General features: G+C 50.8%; 1 protein-coding gene across 4 annotated transcripts in view; it reads left to right on the top strand.

Annotated features, from left to right (window-relative positions):
* DLGAP4 (DLG associated protein 4) overlaps positions 1-14,566 on the top strand; it is a 190,548-nt gene that overhangs the window by 94,304 nt on the left and 81,678 nt on the right. The window lies entirely within an intron of this gene.

Genomic DNA, 14,566 nt, shown 5'->3' with positions numbered 1-14,566 from the left:
CCAAGGACCTCCATGATTCTTCTCCCCCACCCCCTCAAAGCCCACTCCCTCATAGGGACAACTTGTTTCCAATACTGCCTCCATCTCTCGCCTCTGACCATGATTTGTCTATGCCTTTCCCTTTTATGAAATGCTCTTCCCTATACCTTTACCTGTTGAAATCTTACTTGTCCTCAGAGAGCTGGCTGAAATACCACTTCCTCCAGGGAGCCTTCCTGGTACCCCAGAGAGTATTAATCCCTCCTTTCACTGGACTGCACACCCTGGCTTTGACGCTTCCCGGAATTTATTTTTATGTGTTGTCTAATTGGCATGTGTATTTCTGCCTCCCGCACTTGGCCACATGCTCTTTAAGGGCTGGAACCGTCTGAGTCACAGAGCAGTTCCCATTAATGTTGGAGGAATTGAATTAAATGTGCCGGCAATTGATGCATCTTGACCATTTTGTTCTGTCGTTTGCCGACAGACCCTTCCAGGATGGTCCCTCTGCGGAGGTCAGAATGAAGCAGGCCGAGGCAGGTGATCTCCGAGGCCTGTCTGCCCCATAGTCAGAGCTCTGAGACCAGAGAGCGGGGCAGTGTGTCCCCTGAATGACCTTCCTGTAATAGTCCTCTCTCAGGAAGGTCGTGGTGAGCAGGCAGTTAGGGGTTGTGTCCCCTGACATAGGCCAAGCTCGGGGCCCTCCTGAGGTGGTGGTCTACGGAACATTGTTATATGAAAGCTGAGAGTAGCTCAGGGAGTTGGCTAGAGGCATGGCGCCTCAGTTCTCCCTCTGTGAAATGGGACTAATGGCAGGATGCACTTCACAGTGCCGATGTGAGGATTCAGTGAGACATTCCACATAGAGTTTATGTGTAAGTAGGAAGCACTTGATAAGTAAGCCTGGACTGGTCTTGAAGGGTTTTGGGGGGTTCCGTACCAACCGTCGCTGTCCGTTATTGAGCACCTACCAGAGACTTGACTAGGCGCTCTGTACGTGAAAACTGTTACTTTTTTAAATTGTGGTAGAATACACATAAAATTCACCATCTTAACCCTTAAAAGTGTACAATTCAGTGGCATTAAGTGCATTTGTAAAGTTGTGGAGCCATCACTTCTCTCTCCTTCTGGAACTCTTTCATCACCCCTAGCAGAACTCTTGTACCCATTGAACAATCACTCCTCTCCCCCCTCTCCTGCCAGCCCCTGGCAGCCACAGATCTGCTTTCTGTCTCTATTAATTTGCCTATTCTGGACATTTCATGTAAATGGAATCATACAGTATGTGGGCTTTTGTGTCTGGCTTTCACCTAGTGAACTTTACTTTTTTCTCTGGCTGCATAATATTTCACTGTGTAGTGAGTGAAGTGCCTTATCCACGCTTCCCAGGTGAAGAAACCTGGACTTGGAGAGGCCCGCTGTCCTGCCCAAAGTCACAACACTGGGAAGAGGTGAAGCTGGATTCAAACCCAAGTTGGACAGGTTCCAATACCTGTTCTCTTCCTCCCTTAGTGCTGCCTGGTTGACAAACACTCTTCCTTCCAACTAGTCCCGTTGGCCCTTCACAAGGGCCCCACACAGTTGGGATAATCATCTCCATTTTGCACATGGGGAAACTGAGGGGGAGAGGTGGCTTGCCTGAAGACACACAGTGTGTCAGCCAGGCTGAGGGTCCCGACCCCCATGAGCACAAGTATTGCTTAGAAATGGTACCCAGTGGGTTACTGAGGTCCCTCCAGTCCCTGCTGGAAGGGGACAGGGAGATGAGCCCTGCCTCTGCCAACTTCCCAGCCCTGTTGTCATCCCAATGGTGACCAGGGAGCTGTTCCAGGGACTGATGGGAGCCCACTCTGCAGCTGTGGCCAGCTGTCCCCCTGCCGTCACCCCAGGGCAGTTTTTTTTGGCTTTTGTTCATCAGCAAACAAATGATTTCTGTTGACCTTCACCGAGCCTGCTGCCTGCTGACTGTCCAGTCTGGGCAGCAAGGGCTGCAGGGGAACGGCAACTGCAGAGTCAGGAGACCTGAGCCCCTTGCAGCTTCTGCCCGCTGTGTGACCTTGGGCGAGTCCCAGCCCCTGCCTGAACCCAGTCAGCAAAGCGTAGCAGGAGAGGGTTGGACATACGACAGCTTCAGTGCTGAACAATATTCAGTGATTCGTAGGCGTTAGAGAGGCTTGTATGGAAATTGAAGAGGGTGGAGAACCCATCACGATCCCCCTCCAGTCCCATGTGAGCATGATGGACAACAGCCACATGCAGTGATCACGTCCTAGGCCAGCTCTGTCCCGTAGAGCTGTCTGTGCTGCTGGAAATGGTCTGTATTGCACTGTGGATGTGGTAGCCACCAGCCAAATGTGGCCTTTGAGCGCTGGAAATACAGCTAGTGCAACTAGTGCAACTGAGAAACTGAATAGTAATTTTCAATTAATTCTATTTAAGTTTAATTAAATGTCTAGAGCAGGTCTAGGCAGTTGGGTTCTGGGGAAATGGGGAGGGGCAGGGACCACGCAGAAAGTGCCCACCGCCCAGCACACACCAAGCCCTTGTTGGTTTAAGACCTCCAGAGAGTACTGGCCTAGGAGTCCAGAGGCCTGGGTTCAAATCCCAGCTGTCAGCAACATGCTGTGTGATCCAGGCCAGACCCCATTCCCTCCTCGGAACTTCTAAGGGGCTAAACAGGGACTGCCTGCCTGTGGTTAGGTCTCGTTGGTGACGATAGCAACTTCAGACACAGAGTGTTTGTTCACTGTGTGCCAAGTGCTGGGCCAAACCATCTGTGTTAATGAGTTTCTATCTCCCACCAACCCCTTGAGAACACTGGATTCAGAGAAGTTCAGTAACTGGCTCAAGGTCACACAGCACCAGGATTCAGACTTGAGGAAGCTGCTTCCAGAGCCCACATGCTCAGCCTCTATTCTGCACTGCCTGCAAGGGCAGGGCTGTGTCATCCACTGTCCCTGTGGCCCCGAGATGAGGCCTGGTGGTGGAGGGGTAGGGGACAGTCATGATCCTCACCCTCTGAGCCCCAAACTCAGGCTCATCCTAGATGAGGACTGAGGGAGACCTGGCTTAGAAATCTGGGGAAGAAGCTCAAATCAGACCTCATTTACTCCGTCTCAGCCATAGACCCCTCTTTCTCTGCCCTGTGTCCCCATGTTCCTTCTAGCATGGGGTGAACATCTAATTAATCATCTAAACCATGACACGTTTCAGGATGAAACAGGCACTAGCCATCAGGGACCCTAGGACAATAGGTAGAGCCCGGGCAAACCAAGATGTATGTCACCCTTTTCCTGCAGGAACATTTATGAGAGCCAGCTCTGTGCAGGGTCCTTGCTCCTGGGACAGAGGGACACTCAGGGCTGTCTGTGATTCCTTAGGTTGGTAGCTCCCATCACGGAGAACCACAGGAGGCCTTACCCCTACCTGCAAGGTCAGGGAAAACTCCCTGGAGGAGGGACCATCTCTTCTGAGCTTCAAGTGTATTAAGCAAGGAAAGAGGCTAGGGATAGTACTTTTCGGGAAGGTTCTGGGGAACAGAAACACCAGCCGAGCCCATCTGGGACCCAACGTGGAGAAGAAACAAAAAGGGGACTGGGACAGCCCAACAACCAACTCCTTTTCTCCTTGTCGGGCCGCTCCAGCCCTCCCCAGTTCCTCTCCTCCTGAGGCTCTGTTTGTCTGACTACCTCATTCATTTAACAACTGCTTATTGTGCGCCTACTATGTGATCACTCTGTGCTTAGTATTGGGGACACAGTGGAAAATGAAACAGATGTGATCCACCCCCCACTCTCAGAGCCTACAGAGTATGGAGAGACAGATACTGATCAAGTACACAAGAAACCAAGCAGGCGACTAGAGAACCTGATAAGTGCTTTAAAGGAAATAAAAAAGGGGGTCAAGAGAGAGCAGGGTGGGACGGAGGAAGCATCTTAGACACAGGGCTGAGGGAAGGCCTCTGAGGAGGTAACGTTTAAGGAGAGACTAGAATCCACAGAAACAGCTGGATGTGTGAAGCGTTGAAAGGAAGAACGTTCAGGCAGAGGGAACAGCATGTGAAAGGCCTTGTGGCAGGAAAGAGCTGTGGGAGGGAGGATGATGGAGAAACAACGAATCAAGAGGCTGGCATTTTGCCTGAGGTTAAGGGAAGACCTTGAAGGGATTTAAGGGAACTGGGTGAAGAGATTCTGTTCGGCTTTTTTAAAGGATCCCTCCGTAGCCCCCGTGTTCTGAGGTCTGTGTTTTCCTCTTTTTCGTGTCTGTAACACAAAGATGGATGCTGAGCCTGGGTGTGGGCAGCGGGAAGGCAGGAGGGTTGTGACGTCTGAAGCCTCAGCTGAGGCCAGGCAGGTTTAATGGTGTCAGGGAGGCCTGGTAAGCAGCCCTATGCCCACTGAGTCACTCAGCCCCAAATCTGTACCCTTCACCCCAGCGGAGCTGCAGCTCCCACATCCTGGGCCCTGTGTTCAGAATTCACTTTCAGGATGGGTGACACAGGAGTTGGTTCCAAATGGAGGAGCGGGCCTGAGGTGGGGACAATGGTGGCCACACATCCAAGCAGCCCGATCCAGGGGTATCTGCTTGAGCCGTTGCCTACCATCTTGTTGACCAAACAACCAGTTGACTGAATGTTATGCTTTTCAAATAGTTGCTATGGACACAGAGTTAGGCTGGAAACACTTTGGACCTTGAATCCATCAATATAACGGAGCTGTCATAGATGAAAAGGATCCTGGAACCCTGGCCTGGTGGGCATGGCCATGGAATGTGAGCTTAGGTTGATTCACCCCAGACTCCACCCACTACTGGCTGTGGGGCCTAGGACAGGTGACGTTAGCCATCTGAGCTGTTTTCTTGTGCTCTAGCATGGGTGTGTTAGTTACCTATTTTTGCACAAAGTAATTATACCCAAACTAAGAAGCAGCTTAAAACAATACACATGTATTATCTCACACACTTTCTGAGAGTCAGGAACCCAGGAGCAACCTCAGTGGGTGCTTTTGGCCCAGGCTCTCTCAGGAGGTTGAGGTCAGCTGTAGCTTCAGCCATCTGAAGTCCTCACTGGGGCTGGAGGAGCTGCTTCCAAGCTGGCTCACGCACGTGGCTAGCAAGTTAGGGCCGGCTGTCGGCAGGCGCCCTCAGCTCCTCCCCACGTGGTCCTCTCCTTAGGGCTACTTGAGTGGCCTCACCACATGGCGGCTGACTGCCCCCAGAGCCGGTGAGCCAAGAGTGGAAGGCAGAAGCAACAATATCCTCTCTGACCTCCCACAAGTCACATTTGGTCGTTTCCACATATCTTTTTTTTTATTATTATTATTTTTAAGATTTTATTGGGGAAGGGGAACAGGACTTTATTGGGGAACAGTGTGTACTTCCAGGACTTTTTTCCAAGTCAAGTTGTTGTCCTTTCAATCTTAATTGTGGAGGGCGCAGCTCAGCTCGAAGTTCAGTTGCTGTTGTCGTTGCTGGTTGCAGGGGCGCAGCCCACCATCCCTTGTGTGAGTCGAACCTGCAACCTTGTGGTTGAGAGGACGCGCTCCAACCAACTGAGCCATCCGAGAGCTCAGCGGCAGCTCAGCTCAAGGTGCTGTGTTCAATCTTAGTTACAGGAGGAGCTGCCCACCAACCCTTGCAGGAGTGGAGGAATCGAACCGGCAACCTTGTGGTTGAGAGCCCGCTGGCCCACGTGGGGATAGAACCAGCAGCCTTCCGAGTTAGGAGCACGGAGCTCTAACCGCCTGAGCCACCGGGCCGGCCCCTCCACAATATCTTATTGGTCAGTCTGCCCTGCTCACATGGAGGAGGGGGGCTGTTCACAAGCACACGAATACCGGGAGCCAGGACGTGGGGATCACCAGGGTGCATATTGGAGGCTGACTACCACAGTGGACTCGTCATCCCTACCAGGAAGAGCTGCAGGGAGAGTGAAATGATCACACATATGGAAAGTGCCTCGTGTGTAGTAAGTGCTCAACAAAGGATCACCATCATTAGCCTGAGCTGGAAACTTACCACACTGTAGCTGCCTCGTTTTCTGCATGATTTCTAGGCATCCCCCCGACCTCTGCCACTGCCTCATTTAGCAAAACCTATGAGTCTCCGTCACATCCGGGCCCTGTGCTGGATGCTAGTGACACAGCAGTGACAAAGACAGCCCTTGACCCTGCTGTTCCAGGCTCCACCGGACATAAATCCAGGTGCTAGAGCAGAGAAGGCTGGCAGGTGAGGGGGCGGCTTTGGCCGGTCTCTCTGTAGAGGTAGCCTGTGTGCCAAGACCTCTATGAAGTGAAGGAGCATTTATGTGGCAGAAGGGGAGGGGCAGGTAGAGTATTTCAGACAAATGCACCAGTAGGAGCAAAAGCTCCAAGATGGGAGTTAACAATGCCTGTTAATTCAAGGAACAGAATGGAGACCCAGGGGAGCAGGGGCAGGAAATGAAGTCAGGAAAGCAATAAGAGGAGCAAGATTAGCTTTTAGACTAAAGGCCATGGGAGTCTTGTTATCTGGGTGAGAGATGAGGGGGTTCTGGCCCTGGGCAGGGCTGTGGACGTGGTGAGAAGTGGTGGGGTTCTGAGATATCTTGAAGGTAGAGTTGTTTTTGAAGGATGTGCTGTTGAATGGGATGTAGCCGGTGAGAGAAAAAGGAGTCAAGGATGATACCAAGGTTTCTAACCTGAGCAAGCAGGAGGAGAACGTCATCATGAGCGGAATCGGGGCAGACTGTGGGAGGAACAGGTCAGGGTGGGTGGGAAATCAGGCATTTGATTTTGGACCTGTCAGACATCCAGGGCAAGATGTCAAGGACACAGAGATACGAGTCTGGTGTTTGAGAGAGAGATTGAGTGGAAGATGTAAATTTAGGAGTTGTCAGAGGTAGGTGGTGTTTCAGCCACAAGTCTGAATGAGATCAGCAGGAGAGAAGCAAAGAGCACCCAGTTTTGCTAGCATTTATAGGTCAGAGGAGGAGGGACCAGTAAGAGATGGAGCAGGTATGGCAAGAAATGAGGAAGGAAAATGGGATGGGTACCCAGAGACGAAGTCACAGTGTAATGCAGCCTGCCTCTCTCTGCCTCTACCCCTATCCCAGGCAACACCAAAGCCCTGGAAGCCCCACAGAGTCCCATCCTTTCCCTTCCACACGTCATCCCTTCAGAGGCCTGAAGCAATGGCCTGCTCTGAACATCCCCAGAACGTTCAGCCATTCCACCCACATCATTTCCAGCCTTTCCTCATTCGACTCACCCTCCCATGCCCCATTCTAGTCGTCTCTTTCTCTCAACAATGGCTCAGCATCAAACAAGACTGTCCCCTCCTTTTATTTAACCTCTCTATCTTTGTTAAGGCAACCTTAGACAAAACCAGCCTTTCTTATAGCACCAAATACAAAAGATAGACGTCGGAAATAGTAAGGGATCTGGGCTGGTTAAAGGGAGGGGCTGTGGAGAAGGGAAATGGGATTAGTAATGTCTGATAAAGTATTTAGGGTTAGATCAGTGAGGGTCTTGACTGCCACCCCTCCTCATGGACTGAGGATGGAAGAGGATCCACAGAAGGTTCTAGATTAGGGAAATGACACAGTCAGGTGAGTTTTGCCTCAGGAAGAGCCATGCTGGGCTCTGGTCTTGGCCTTGTCCCTGATTGGCTCTCCCATGCTCACAGGCCAACTCTGATTCCAGGAGGAACTGAGATAGGGCAAGGGGGCCCCACTTTGTGCAGATGGGGGTATGGCTGCAGACAGGCACCACGGAGCAGGGAGGGCTCCCGGGAGGCAGCAGCTCCCCTGGTTCCTCCATGTTTCCATGAGGGCAATGAGGCTTATATTAATGAGAGGTAATTGTGGGCACCCGGATGGGCCTAAGTGTAGCTCAGAGACAAAGGCAGCTGAGGCAGCCAGCTGCTTCCCCTGCCAGGCCAAGGCCTGCCTATTTTAAGACCTCCCCAAAGGAAGGCTCCTGCCACCCCTGGGTGTTGGGTGGCTGAGGGGCTAACACCCAGTGTTCCAGGAACCTGACCAAGAGCACTCACAGGGAATCACTGTGACCGTGGGCCCAGACCACCCTCACTCAAACCCCCTACTGCCTGGGGGTGGACACTGAGGACCCGAGAGATGGACCAGTCTAAGGTCACAGCAAGGAAAGAGCAGAGCCAGAATTGGAATCCAGGTCCAGCTGTATGCACTTTCCACTATGCTGTGCGGCACCCCTACACTGGAAGACTTGGCCTGTCCCCCAGGAAGCACAGTGAGGTGAGGTGGGGAACGTGACTGATATTTACCGAGTGCCTAAGTGCCAGAGGCTTTCTGTAGGACGTCATAATTAATCCTCATCATAATTGAAAAGGAACGGTTCTCATCCCCATGTTATAGAAAAGGAAACTGAGGTTTAGGAGGAGTAATTAGATCAACAAATGTCCCACGGTAAGGAGAGAAAGAAGTAGAACCCAGTTATGTTCTGTCTTAGAGTCAGGTTCCCCAGGAAACAAACTGAGGTTGGCATGGGCAGTCTGTGTGGAACACCTGTGACAGGTGGGGGGTGCAGGATTGTGCAGAAGGAGCTGAAGGGGGATGCAATCACAACAAAGGTCTCGGCTAATCCCACGGGGAGCTCTGGAGCTGGGACGACCACTTGGGGTTGTTCTGAATTGGGCAAGAGAGCCAAGCCTTGGTGCCCGCACATCAGCCAGTTACTGCGTGCAGGCTGGCCTAGGGAAGGTGCGTAAACCTGATGACGCATCTCCTATTGGCTGAGAGCAAGTCCTAGCAGGTACCCAGATGTGCACTGCCAGCAGCCGGTGCTCGTGGCAACTGGGGACATGAGAGCCACAGTCCTGAAGTCGGGACCTGAACTGCCACCACATCATCCCATACGTGCCCATCTCCAGATTCTTTCTCATGCCTCTGCCCCTCAGATGAGAAGAGCCACAAGGAGGTTATGGGAACATGGACTCAACTCCTTTATGGAGCTGACAGTCCAGGCGGTGCTGGGGGGAGGGGAGACCATCATGGCTAATGAGGAAGGAAAGAGTGAGTGGCTGGTCCAGGAAAAGTTGAAAAACACTACCTATTAAAAACCTGTAGGGACAGAGTGGGAGAAAATATTTGCAAATCACGTATCTGGTAAGAAAAGAAAATAATAAATGTTGGTGAGGATGTGGGGAAATTGGAACCCCATACATTGCTGGTGGGAATGTAAAATGTATGGCCACTGTCGAAAACACTTTGGTAGTTCCTCAAAAAGTAAAACACAGAATTACCAGGTGATCCAGCAATTCCACTTCTAGATATATGTACCCCCAAGAATTGAAAGCACGGATTCAAACAGATACTTGTATGCCAGTGTTCATTGTAGCATTATTCACAACAGCCAAAAGGCAGAAACAACCCAAATGTCCATCAATAGATGGACAAACAAAATATGTCATATACATATAATGGAATATTTATTCAGTCATAAAATGGAATGGAGTTCTGACACATGCTACAACATGGATGAACCTTAAAAACATGATGCTAAGTGAAATAAGCCAGATACAAAAGAACAAATGTTGTATATGATTCCATTCATGTGAAATACCTAGAATAAACAAATTCATAGAAACAGAAAGTAGATTAGTGAGTACCAGGGACTGGGGGAGGAGGGAAAAAAAGGAGTTATTTCATAACCATTCTATAACCATTATGGTTACAGAGTTTCTGTTTGGGGTGATGAAAAGTTTTGGACATAGATAATGGTGGTAGTTGTACAACATTGTGAATGTAATTGAAGCTACTGAACCGACTGCACACTTAAAAATGGTTGAAGTGATGAATTTTATCTTATGTATCTTTTACCACAATAAAAATAAAATCTGTGGGAAATAGGTCAATCCATAGAGAGAGAAAGCAGATTGATTGTTGCCAGGGGCTGGAAGGTAATAGGAAGAGGGAGTGACTGCTTTTTGGGTACAGGGTTTTCTTATGGGGTTAAGAAAACGTTTTGGAACTAGATGGAGGTAGTGGTTACACAGCACTGTGAATGTACTAAATGTCACCAAACTGTACACTTTAAAATTGTTAATCTTATGTCGTGTGAATTTCATCTCAAATTTTTTTAAGGGAGAAAAACAGACCTCTGGGGAAATGAAATCTATGAGATGCAGCCAAATAGGTACTCAGGGGGAAATATATAGCCTTTCCAATGACACATTTATTAGATATAAGAAAGTCAGAAAAGAAATGAATTAGGTTTCAACTCAAAAAGGTGGACAAGATGTTAGAGGAAAGAGAATATCCTGGACCCCAGCTTGAGAAGTGGGTGATGGCGGAGGCTCCTTCCAGGAGGTGGGTGTGAAGTTCTAGAATTGTACTGTCCAATATGGTAGCCACTTTCCACATGTGACTATTTAAATTTGTTAATTAAAATTAAAAATTGAGCTCTTCAGTTGCACTAGCTGCATTTCAAGTGCTGCATACCCATATGTGGCTTGCGGCTACCATATTGGACACCACAGATGCAGGGGACAATGGACACTAAACTAGCAAGCAAATAACATGGGAGAGTTTCCAAGAGTGATGAGAACTAAAGACAATCCAGCAGGGCAATGAGTTTGCTTGGCAGAAGTCTGGTGGATGAGGATGAGGCTGGAGAAGCTGGCAATTTTCTGGGATTTCTGGACCTCCACTCTTTGCTGAGGCTCTTTCTTATGCTGTCCCACGCACCTCACCCTCTGCTCCTCAGCCGGTGATGCAGCCCCAGCACTTCCTTTGCAGACCCTCCAGTTCAGGAGGGCTGATGGGCTGGGGCCTGCGCAAGAGTCAAGAGACGTGAGTTCCAGGCCTAGAGGGGCCTTGCTGCAAGGCCTTATGCTGTCCCTTCCCCAGGCTGATACTCTTTTGTCTCACAGTTCCTTTAGCTCCAGCAAGCCATGTGACTAGAGCCAAGGGTTAGAGGTCGGAAGAGACTAGCTCTCCAATGGCATTGAATGCCAGGCTCAGAAGTCGCACATTTGTCCCAAGAGCCACGGGGAGCCACGGCAGCGGAAGAGCTCTATTGCTTTGGCATGTTAGAAATATCACCTCAGCTGCAGTGTGGAACCTGAATTATAGGAGTCTTAGAGTGGATGCAGAGGGAGGAGGCTGGTGCCACAGTTGTCCAGGTAAGGGGTCAGAGTGACACAGGCAGAGCATACACAGAGAGAATGGCATCAGGAAACATAATTAAGGCAGAATCACTGTGACTTGGTGACTGTCATAGCTGGGATTCCCCAGAAGCATGTCCAGAACAAGGATTCAAATACAAGTACTTCCTTTGGGAACAGACAGCACAGTGTGGGAGCGGGGAGGTAAGGCAGGGAAGTCAGGCAGCCAGTGAAGGGAGCATTATCAAGAATAACCACTGGACAACTCAGCTCAGTCCCACTGGGCAGCTCTCCAGGAGTCTGTAGAGCCTCTCCCTCAGGAGTCCCACCTGAGGGGCGGAGGAGCTGGGGTGTTTATATACCAACTCCAGGCGGGGGGGGGGGGCGGCGGGGGGGTTGTTAATCCTCTGGCAGTCTCTGCCAGCCAGGCCGGGTGTGAGCTAGAGAAAGCTCCCCTTCTCCAAGGGATGTGAAGATGCTGACAGCTGGAAGTCAGCCCGTTAGGCACCACAGTGGTGAGGCTACAGGAGATGTGGGCAGGGCACCCACAGCCACTGCTGTAGTGACCAACTGGACAGGAGGCTGGACAGTATCAGTTGAAAAACACGGAAACCTAACTCAGACCTAAGCAAAATGTCTCTTAACTCTCATATCTGAGACATCAGACAAGATCTTGATGAAGGACTCCAGGCTGACACTGTCAAGCACAGCAGCCCTGACAGAAAGGAAGGTGCCTCTTCTCTAAGAGTTCAGCCATTATCCCAAGGCCAACTCTCGTTGGTTAGAAAGGATCCTGTTTTCATCTCTGAGCCAGTCAGTCCTCCGGGATGCAGGGCTCCGATTGGCCAAGCCTGGGTCGTGTGTCCACCCCTGGGTTTCTGGGATAGGACTGGCTCCACCTAGACACAGGAACTGAGACGGGGGCGCAGAATCATTTTCCAGGCACAGTGGGGGCTGTTACTGGTAGAAGGACATGAAAGGCCAGGAGAAGGAAAAATTCAAGGAGATGCCCAGGTGTCTGGCTCGAGCCCCCAACTGGGTGCTTAGTGACGCATTTTACTGATATGGGGATCCTGTGGGCCTGCTCACAACTCTGGGATGCACCAGCATTTAAGGTGGGGTAGAAGGATAGCTATTCAGAGCCCCAGAAGTCAGAGGAAGAGACTCTTTTAATAAGAAGGGCCCAGACACAGGAAGAAAAGCAGTTAGGAAGTCATCTGTGGTCATTAGAGTGTCTCACCAATCTCTAGAGGACTCCCTGAAGGTGACAGCCCCCACTCTCCCTCCTGTAATCCCAGAGGCACCTCCAAGGCAGGGACCTATCAGTTAAGGGGCATCGTCAGTTAAGACCAGCAGGACTCAGGGCAGGGTTTGTTGCCCAGGGGACAGCATGTGCCAGTATTTTACAGTTCATTGAGCACTTTCCCACACCTTCCCTCGCTTCTTCCTCCTGGCTCCATTCAGCCTAAGACTCAGAGCGGGGGGCCATAGCTCCCAGCTCACGCAGTTCTCCTGGAGCAACCCTGGACTCCACAGCTCAGGAATACCTATGATGTCAAATTAAAGCCAGCTTCTCCCTGGGGGGTCTGGAGAAGGTGACTTGGCTAGGAGAACTGAGTGAGGCGTGCCCTTCTTGGGCAGGGCCTGCAGCTGTCTTCTGTTCCTGGCGACCAGCCCTCTCCACCTACAGCATTTCTAGCGAGTCAGGCCCCTGCTGAGCGAGTGGGGCTGTGTTTGCAAACAATGTTCTGTTTTCAGTCTCACTGACTTTACTTCAGTGGGCATCACTGCACATACAGTTCTCCAGCAGGAGCACCAAGAGGCTGGCCCTTGACCCCGAGATCCCTATGGCCCCAAGGGAATGCAAGGAGGCCAAGAAAAGGCTGGGGAGAAAGAGGATTATGGTCGTGGTCTTGCATTTGCCTGAAATTGTCTTCAAGAAGAGGTTTGCCCAGAGGGTACTGCTGCTGGCTGGAATGGAGGGGGATCCTTGACTGTCGAGGATACTGGTGGGGTAGATGAAGTCTGAGTCACCTATTTTACCTTGGCTAGAACTCCTTCTCCCAGCCTCAGTTTTCCCATCTGTAAAACGGTGATAATAGTCTCCCAATTCATGTGGCTGTTGTGAGGCCATGGTCAAGATGTTAGGCGGCAGACTTCCTCTACAGGCTGGGGAGAAATGCTCTGATACGCCTCCTGGTAGAAGCGGAAATGCTTCTGAGGGGGCTGCTCAGCCACAACGACCGTCACTAAAGTGCTCTGGACTCCAGGAGTGGGGTCCATCAGACTCCTAGACGCAAGAAGAGGCTCTGGCAGAGAATGGGGAGAATTAGAGCCAGGGGCACTCTGCAGCAGTCTCAGAGAGGCTTAGGGCACTGTTGGTCATGAAATTGGCTAGATCCAAAGAAATAATTCCAGATCCTTGAGCGTCAGGGCCAGCCGCTCTGGGTGACAGTTGCAAGATAGCTACATGGAGGAAGAGGAAGAACTCTGGGCCGCAGTCCTGCCTTGACACTGGGCCCACTGCATGGTCTTGGGGCTGTTCTTCCCCTTTGAGGGCCTCAGGTTCCCCATCTAGAAGATGGGGGTTTCACCTAGGCCAGTGCTTTTTATCCAGTGTTCTTTGGGGTCTGGGATTTGCTTTAAGAGCTCTTCTGAAAGATGCAAAGAGGTCTCGGACACCCAAACTCATGCTTGGTGTGTTATATTGCCACTATAACAAATTACCACAAACTTAGTGGCTTAAAGCAACACAGATTTATTATCTTACATTTTAGAGGTCAGAAGTCCAACATGGGTCACAGGGCTGCATTCCTCCTGGAGGCTCGAGGGGAGGCTCTGACTCCTTTCCTCTTCCAGCTTCTAAGGCCTGCCCACAGCCCTTGGCTCATGACCCCGCACCAGTCTGACCTCTGCTTCTGTGATCACATCTCCCTCTCGACTCCGACCCTCATGTCTCCTTCTTTTAGGGACCCATGTGATTAGGTTGTACCCATCCAGGTAATCCAGGATAATCTCCCCATCTCAAGATCCTTAATCATGTTTGCAAAGTCCCTTTTATCATGCAAAGTAACATAATCACAGGTTCTGGGGATTAGGATATGGGCAACTTTGAAAGGCATCATTCTACCTACCACATCTGGCTTCAGTCGGAGCCTGTCCACTCTGACCTGGCCCCACCCCACCGAGACCTCTTCCCCCACTGCCCTTGCCCTCACTTGCTCTGTTCCAGCCACACAGATTCTCAGAAGACCAGGTACCCAGGCCAGACCAAGCCTTGGGACTCCTCCGAGCAGGGCCAGTGGGGTGCAGGGCTTAGAAACCTCACTGACCTCCCTTCTGCTCCATGTTAGAGATGGGAGGATTGAGATCCAGAAAGGAAAGGGACTTGCCTAAATGTGAGACTGGTATTTCCAGGATGGTCCTGGCTGGAAGACGCAGCTAGTCCGCCTGCCCCCATTTTACTGAG

Source organism: Rhinolophus hipposideros (assembly GCF_964194185.1).
Source record: "Rhinolophus hipposideros genome assembly, chromosome: 22".
Classification (NCBI taxonomy): Eukaryota; Metazoa; Chordata; class Mammalia; order Chiroptera; family Rhinolophidae; genus Rhinolophus; species Rhinolophus hipposideros.
Note: the sequence above shows the minus strand (reverse complement) of the source record. Positions and strands in the feature narration are given on the sequence as shown.